The following is a 9,154-nucleotide window of genomic DNA, read 5'->3' as shown; positions in this document are numbered from 1 at the left end:
TCGCTCTTGATTAGTTGCCGCAATGCCACGCATCTACGCCAACAAGCTGGGGAAACAAATGCAAATGTTACACCGAGTCAAAATCAACCATCCCACAATCGTAACAATAGAAAAGATAATAACCAAAATTTAACAGAAGAACTATTGCTTGGCTCCCAGATCCATCTCGATAGCCCTTGATCTGGTTGCTGAGCTTCTCCTAGCCGCCTCAACATCACGTCATTACCAAACATGTAGTGGATGCCTAGTGGGATAAGGATTAAGAAATAACATGAGGTGAAAAATGCGATGGTTGTCAATTCCATAAGACGATCCAAGTAATTTGACAAAACAGATCGGGAGCATCTTGTATAATCTCAAAAAAGCAACTAAAAATATGAGAAATGAAGTGATGAAAATCAGCCCCTGCTCTCATTTATGCTCGCTTTTGTAATGGGAGGCAAGGAATGGGGATACCGGGAGAAGAAAGGATCACATGGCCGGCAAGCCTCCACCACCGGCAAGTGGGGTTGCTTCACATCCAATCTCCACGGCCGCCGCCTCCATGGGGACGAACTCCCATGTTCACAATCGGGCTCCCAATCGGCCGCTGCCTCGCCGACCTTGACGACGAAGTAGTCCCTCCCTTCGATCCCATTCGCAACGGAGGCAACACCCATCCCAGCGGACGGGTCCGCGGTGAGATCCCTACTGGATTGTGGTCGCGCCTCCCCAAACCTCACCGCGGGACACATGAGAGGGCGCCGTTGCCATGGTCAGGCTTGGATGGGGAAAGGAGGCGACATAGCAGCAACGGCGCCTTCGCCGGGATTGGTGGCGACGGCGGCGGCGAGCGAGCGGGAGGACGGCGGCGGCGAGAGAGTAGGAGGGTGGTGGCGGCAGTCCATCGGCCGCCGTGACGTGAGAGGAGGATGGGGATGGGGCCGCGATCTGGACGTATGGAGCGGTCGAGAGGAGGGGAAGCAGGCAGCTGGGTTTTTCCATCATGCAGGGTTTGGGGAAGGTCAAACGAGAGGGTTTTTTTCGTGCGGGAGGCAGAGCAACGAGGTCGGATGCAGGGAGACGGGACGCGGTCGGTTGGCAGGAAAAGGAAAGCTACGCAAAATCACATCAATATAAGAAAATATCCCATCAATACTTGATTGATTGCGATTTATTTTTTATATGGTAACTAATCTGATCATCAATACTTGATTGATTGTGATTTATTTTTTATATGGTAACTAATCTGATGGGTTTATGTGGGTGGTGAAGCGAAAAGGAAAGCTACGCATTTTTTTAGTCAGTAGAGATGATTGATGATAAGAAAGGGAAAATCACATCAATATAAGGAAATATCCCATCAATACTTGATTGATTGCGATTTATTTTTTATACGGTAACTAATCCGATCATCAATACTTGATTGATTGCGATTTATTTTTTATATGGTAACTAATCTGATGGGTTTATGTGGGTGGTGAAGCGAAAAGGAAAGCTACGCATTTTTTAGGCAGTAGAGACGATTGATGATAAAAAAAAGGGGAAATCACATCAATATAAGGAAATATCCCATCAATACTTGATTGATTGCGATTTATTTTTTATATGGTAACTAATCTGATCATCAATACTTGATTGATTGCGATTTTTTTATGGTAACTAATCTGATGGGTTTATGTGGGTGGTGAAGCGAAAAGACAGGTGGGAGGGAGACGAAATAAAACCAGCAAAATAAAACCAACGAAAGTGGTGAGGCGAAATAAAAACCAGCGAAAAATAACCGGCGGACTATTCGTAGATTTTTTTGGTTCGTCTGTCTTGGTGCGACGGGATGTTAGGGCCTGGAGTGCGTGGGGGCGGGCGGGGGACTTGGCTTGAGGTTTTTTTTTGGTTCTACGCGGCTTAGCGTGAGACGGGAGGTTGGGCGTGTGCGGGACTCGATCGCGGGGTTTTCCTTGGTTTTTCGCAGCTGAGAGGGAGGTGGGAGGAAGTACCAAAGAAGTACCAAAAAAGACCGGATGAGGTGGGACGAAAATAAAACCCGGAACGCGACCTACCAACTGAGACATTAGGAGTAGAGATAAAAGCACGAGAGGGCGGAAAACCAATTCATCTGATCCGTCCAATGCTATTATCTTACGCTCCAGAACGCTGCAATGTTTAACGCTAAACACAATTTGTTTACTAAATTACACCCTTTGCCACTGCATGCCCTCCCTTCCCTCGCCCGCCCTGATCCAGCGGTTCCAACCCCCACCTCCCCAGCGCACTCCCCGCGCCACGCCGCTACGGGCGACATCTCGCGCATCTCCTTCCGCGAGCCAACAGGAGACGCGATGCTGCCGCATACCCTTGCTTTTAGTAGTACCACCACCATTCCTCAAAAAAAAGTAGTACCACCACCATCGCCCCGGCCCTCCGCCTCTGCCTCCCTATCTCGTCCCCGGCCGCAGCAGCCTCATCATCGTCCCCCTTCGCCATCGGACGCATTTCCCTCCACCGTCGCCACCTGAAAGGATCGATATGGTTGACTAGAGGGGGGTGAATAGGCAACTAAAAATTTTAGCTTTTCTTTAACAATTTAAACTTTGCATCAAAGTAGGTTGTCTAGATATGCAACTAGATGAGCAACCTATATGATGCAACAAGGAGAGGAACACAAGCAAGCAAGAGATAAGAAACAAATAAGCTTGCTCAAATAAAGGCACGAGATAACCAAGAGTGGAGACGGTGGAGACGAGGATGTGTTGCCGAAGTTCCTTCCCTTTGAGAGAAAGTACGTCTCCGTTGGAGCGGTGTGGAGGCACAATGCTCCCCAAGAAGCCACTAGGGCCACCGTATTCTCCTCACGCCCTCACACAATGCGAGATGCCGTGATTCCATTATTGGTGCCCTTGAAGGCGGCGACCGAACCTTTACAAACAAGGTTGGGGCTCTCTTCACAACTTAATTGGAGGCTCCCAACAAAACCACGAAGCTTCACCACAATGGAATATGGCTCCGAGGTGACCTCAACCGTCTAGGGTGCTCAAACACCCAAGAGTAACAAAATCCACACAAGAAAGTATGGGGGAAGCAAAAATCCTTTGGTGAAAGTGTAGATCTAGGTCTCCTCCTTCAATCCGTAGCAAATCAACAAGTTTGAGTGGCTAGAAAGAGAGATCGGGCAAGAGAGCTTGAGGTGCATTAATGGTGGAGTGGGAGAGGTCAAAGGTGAGAGTGGTAGGTGGGAGAAGCTCTCTTAAATACCAACCCTCTAAATCCAGCCATTGCTGCGCTTTCAGCCCCGCAGCGGTACAACCGGTCCTTGTCCCGGTACAACCGAGACTCATGGTGTAGCTGCAGAACCCTACCAGGCGGTACAACCGGGCCACTAGGCGGTGGTACCGGTTTAAGAGAATGACCGAACCAACCGCCCAGCCACCGCACAACTACCGCCTCGAAACAGAGACGAGACCGATACTTTAGCGGTGCAAGACCGGAACAACCGCATGGCCTTGAGCTCTTGGACGGCGAAGTTCTGAGCGGAAGAACCGCTCAGACCACCGATGGTACCGGTCAACGAGGATCGACCGGATCAATCGGGCCACCACCGCACAACTATCGCCTCGGAACAGAGACGAGACCGGTACTTGAGCGGTGCATGGCCGGAACCACCGTCCTAGCCTTTGTTGAGCAAGGTGGCGGTACCACCGCCCGGAGGCAGCGGTACAACCCCTCGGTCAAAGTAGGAGAGCGTCAAGGTCCAGCGGTACAACCGCTCCAGGGAGTGGTACAACCGCTGGGAAGAGCAGAAACACGAACGAAAGACAGGGGGATCTCTCTCTCACAACTGAGGAAGACAAAGGAGGGGTGAGGAAAGTGTACGTGAACTGATTACCCCAGAGCTTCCTAATGAGGATTCCCTCTTGATAGTACGGGAACTCTACGACCAAAGAAAATAAAAGCGTAGAGGACACGTCTTCGATATTTTCCTACGAGAGGCAATAGCAACCCGATGTAAGCCTAAGCATCGAGAACCTGAAACATATAGCACACGATTAGACCACAAAGGGTTGTCATCATCATCCAAAACATAAAGTAGGGAAATGCCCTTTCAATCTCCCCCTTTTTGGTGGATGATGACAACAACACGATTTGCAAGAGACAAGTCAAAGAATTCTAGATGGAACTCCCCCTGAATGTGTGCCCCAATAGGAACTAGCTGTTAGAAAGCATGGGCACACTTACAGGACTAGACTCCCCCTAGATTTTATAGACTCACCACCCTGAGCACAAAAAGGAGAGACAATATAATACTTAGAGTGCAATAATAACGAAAAAGACCGATGAACGAAAAGGTAAGAGGAGTAACATAAGTCTCACACACAGCAAGGAATGAAACAAGTCCACGAACAAAGACCGACACTAAAACACGAGAAAAAGGGAAAAACCCATGCAAATCCCCGAGACCTATAGAAACCTCTCCCCCTTTGGCATCAAAACACCAAAAAGGAAAAGAGCGAAGCTAGCGTCCCAAAGCTCAGGCGTCCTCCTTTGACTCCTCGGTCGCATCTGGATCCTCATCATCAGAGTCGTCATCGTCGTCGTGATCGGATTCTTTCATGGCATTGTCAGCTGCTGCAAACGAGGAGGATGGCTGGGGAGGGGCTTCATCATCAGTCCAGGTGCTATGGGTGGAAATCCAATGCTCCTCTGGGGTGATGCTCTTCTCAGAGCCACTCTGAACCGGCATGTTGAGGTGCTTCATCATTGCAATTTGGCGACGTCGTGCAAGCTTCTCATTGACATGTGCCTCATACATCTTCTTCTGGATGTCAGCCTGGAGAAAAAAGGTCTTCTTCACCTTGGCAGTGAGTTTGGCCACCCACGAAGGCTTGGCCCCTGGCTCCAGCTCAAAGTCCTCGTTGTCAGAAGTAGCATAGACATCCTCAGGAGCATTTTCAGGGAAGCGAGGCTCGGCATGCTTCTTCTTCTTAAGGAGCTTGACCTCATGAACAGTGAGGTTGCTTGGAGACGTGAGGAGCTCTCCAGGACGACGAACAGCCCACACAGAGTTCAGAAAGCACATGACAAACGGGGCATAGATTGGGACTTTACGGTAGATGACCATGTTGTACATCTCATGCCACATCCAATTTGACACATCAAACGTTGCTCCTATCCCCACCATGGTCTTCATAGAAACCATCAAATCAACCAGATAACCATGAATCTCATCTTGATTGCCCACCTTGGGCAAGAGCACATTGCGGAACACTCGGTGCATGATGTCATAGACCTTCTCCAAATCCTTGGATTCTCCAATAATCCCACGGCCCCGAATGTACACAGGGGCAAACTTCTCCTTAAGCATGGACTCAGGAAAGTCATGAGGACGAATGCCACCCCTTCCTTCCAGACCGGTATCCTCGTACCCAATAGCATTACAGAATGCCCTCCAGGGAACATGGAACAGTTCATCGCGACACATGAAGGTGAGAGTGCGCGCATCATCTTCCCCAAAATGAACCGTGGCATAGAACTGATGGATGAGTTGAACATCAAAGTCATAGTTGACTGACATGAGCTTGATAAGACCAAACTCCTCGCAGAGAGCCAACGCCTCACCAAAATACTCCATGTTGTTCCTCCAATGGTCAAGATCAATTGTCCACTGCTTGGCATATCTGTTCTTGTTGTGCTCAAAGAGTTCATGAACAATCCACATTTGCATCTCATTCCGGAACTGAACGGTGGTCCAACGGGGAGCAATGGGAACCTCATACGGATTCATTAATCGGTAGGCTTCCCAATCCTTGGCTTTCCAATGATGCAACGGCATAACCACACGTTGCTTAGCAGCTGCAGACTTTTCACGGCGAGTGGGCTTGGTGGGAATCACAACTTCTTCTTCTTCATCAGACACAACCGGGCGCAGGGTCCTTCGTGCCCTCTTCTTGGTCTTGCGAGGAGCAGAGCGAGAATTAGAGCCACCTGAACACACACACGAAAAGAACACACAAAAACCCAACACGAATGAGAGGATTGCACCCACCAGCAGAAAAGGAACAAGTTGCAACAACAGAGAAGATAGAACAGTGCTTTGTGGTTGATATACTCCGGTTGTACCAGATCTTCCGTCGGTAGTACCGCTCCAGCAGTTCTACCGCTCGGAGGGGCAGTAGAACCGCTGACAGTGGCACCACCAGGAAAGATAGATCTAACTGAGGCATACGAATCACACAAGTAATATTCCGAATTCTAAGTGCTGCAAACAAGACAGGAGGCAACCAAAGATCTCTTCTACTCCATAGTTCAACCACTAATCGCGGAAAGTTAAGTAATGCCCTAGACAAGGAAGAACCCTAGAAAGAACTAGGAGCAAAGAACACGAGGCATTACCACCATCCATGGGAAGAGATCGGGAGGCCTCCACGGAGAGAATCCACGGAGAGCCAAGGATCCGAAGCGCGAGACGCACTTCGGGGCAGGGGTAGAGATGGTCGGCGGCTAGGGCAAAGAGAAGAGGAACGAGGATAAAGGGAAAAAGACAACCCTTCAGCCCCGTCGAGTATATATAGGCCCGTAGACACGCCCCGGTAGAACCGCTAAGGGGAGCGGTTGTACCGCTCGTCTGGTGCAGACCGGTGGTTGGAGGCGATACTTCTGGTGCCTGGGAGGCAGCGGTAGTACCGCTTGGCGACAGCCGGTAGTACCGGACGTAGGTTACCGTGGGTTGGGCGGTGGAACCGCCCAAGCACCGATCCATTGGGACGGCACAACTCGGTACCAGTGGTAGAACCGCCCGTGATACCGGTTGTACCGCCCGACCACCTATACCCAAGCCAAGATCAAATGAGTGCAATCCGAAGGGAGGAAGAAAGAGCACAAAAGCAACACCCAAGGAGAACCCAACACAAAGAGCAAAGAAAGAACGAGAGAAAACAACACGAGGACAACAAGGCTAACTCCAACCTCTCGAAGAGAGGACGGCGGCCGAGGCCACCTATGTTTGAGTCAATTGGTATGGCACCGCGAAGAATTATCCTTGGGTCCATGACCAAAACTCGTCTTTGAAGCACAAGTACATCAAACATGGCTAATGTGAAAGACTCGATCAATTTATGCATAATAGGGGGAGGGAGAGTTCATTGAGAGAACATCACTCCCCCTATGTTCATGCCTACATCTAAACAAGACAACATGTTGAGTACGGTGGGGTGTGCAAGAGTTCAAGCAACATTGCTCGAATCAATGATATTTAGCTCATGCCTTAACTCGCGAAATCTTGCTTCATCCAAGGGCTTCGTGAAGATATCTGCAAGGTTATCATGAGTGTTGACATAGTTGAGCTCGATCTCTCCTCGCCTAATGTGATCCCGGATGAAGTGATACCGGATCTCAATATGCTTCGTCTTGAAGTGTTGCACCGGGTTGAGAGAGATCTTGATGGCACTTTCATTATCACACCAAAGGGGCACTTTGTCACAAATGACACTGTAATCCTTTAAAGTTTGCCTCATCCATAAGAGTTGTGCACAATAACTCCCGGCTGCAACATACTCCGCCTCGGTGGACGAGAGAGACACACAACTTTGCTTTTTGGAAGACCAACTTACCAAAGAGCAACCAAGGAATTGGCACCCTCCGGAAGTGGACTTCCTATCCACTTTGTCTCCCGCCCAATCGGAATCCGAGTACCCTACAAGCTTGAAGTTTGATCCTCTTGGATACCATAAGCCAAAGTTTGGGGTATGAGCCAAATATCGAAAGATTCGTTTGACCGCCACATAGTGACTTTCCTTAGGTGCAGCTTGAAACCGTGCACAAATTCCCACACTCAACATGATATCCGGTCTAGATGCACAAAGGTAAAGCAAGGAACCAATCATGGAGCGATATACCTTTTGATCCACCACTTTACCATTGGGATCTAAGTCAAGTTGGCACTTGGTGGGCATTGGAGTGGAAGCCGGCTTGACATCACTTAGTTTGAATCTCTTGAGCATGTCTTGAGTGTATTTGGATTGATTAATGAAGGTTCCTTCTCTTCTTTGCTTCACTTCGAACCCTAGAAAGAACTTCAACTCTCCCATGGAGGACATCTCAAACTTTGAGGTCATGAGAGCGGAAAATTCCTCATTGAAAGCTTTGTTAGGAGAACCAAAGATAATGTCATCAACATATAATTGGCACACAAACAACTCCCCTTTGACCTTCTTAGTAAAAAGAGTAGGGTTGATTAGCCCAACTTCAAAACCACGATCTTGTAGCAACTCGGTAAGGTGGTCATACCACGCACGTCTGGCTTGTTTAAGGCCATAGAGTGCCTTATCGAGTTGATACACATGGTCGGGAAGGTAGGGATCCTCGAACCCGGGGGGTTGCTTGACGTAAACCAATTCATTAATAGGACCATTAAGAAAAGCACTCTTCACATCCATTTGTTGTAACTTAAAGTTATGATGAGAAGCATATGCAATCAACATGCGAATGGATTCAAGACGAGCAACGGGAGCAAAGGTTTCACTGTAGTCGATACCCTCGACTTGGGAGTAGCCTTGTGCTACCAAACGAGCCTTGATGTGAATGATCATCCCATGGGCATCTTGCTTGTTCTTGAATATCCACTTGGTTCCAATGACATTGTGGTTCCCCGTTGGCCTTGGCACCAATCTCCACACTTTGTTGCGCTCGAAGTTGTTGAGTTCTTCATGCATGGCATTGAGCCAATCCGGATCTTCTAGCGCCTCATAGACCTTGTGGGGTTCCTGTTGGGGATCGTAGCAGAAAACAAAAAAAATTCCTACGTTTCACCAAGATCAATCTATGGAGTCAACTAGCAACGAGAGGAGAGTGCATCTACATACCCTTGTAGATCGCGAGCGGAAGCGTTCAAGAGAACGGGGATGATGGAGTCGTACTCGCCGTGATCCAAATCACCGATGACCAAGTGCCGAACGGACGGCACCTCCGCGTTCAACACACGTACGGAGCGAATGATGTCTCCTCCTTCTTGATCCAGCAAGGGGGAAGGAGAGGTTGATGAAGATCCAGCAGCACGACGGCGTGGTGGTGGATGCAGCAGTGAACGCAGCAGGGCTTCGCCGAGCTTCTGCGAGAGGGAGATGTGTAGCAGGGGAGAGGGAGGCGCCAAAGCTTGAGGTGTGGCTGCCCTCCCTCCCCCCCT

Source organism: Triticum urartu, chromosome 1, assembly GCF_003073215.2.
Source record: "Triticum urartu cultivar G1812 chromosome 1, Tu2.1, whole genome shotgun sequence".
NCBI lineage: Eukaryota > Viridiplantae > Streptophyta > Magnoliopsida > Poales > Poaceae > Triticum > Triticum urartu.
This window is presented reverse-complemented; position numbering follows the sequence as displayed.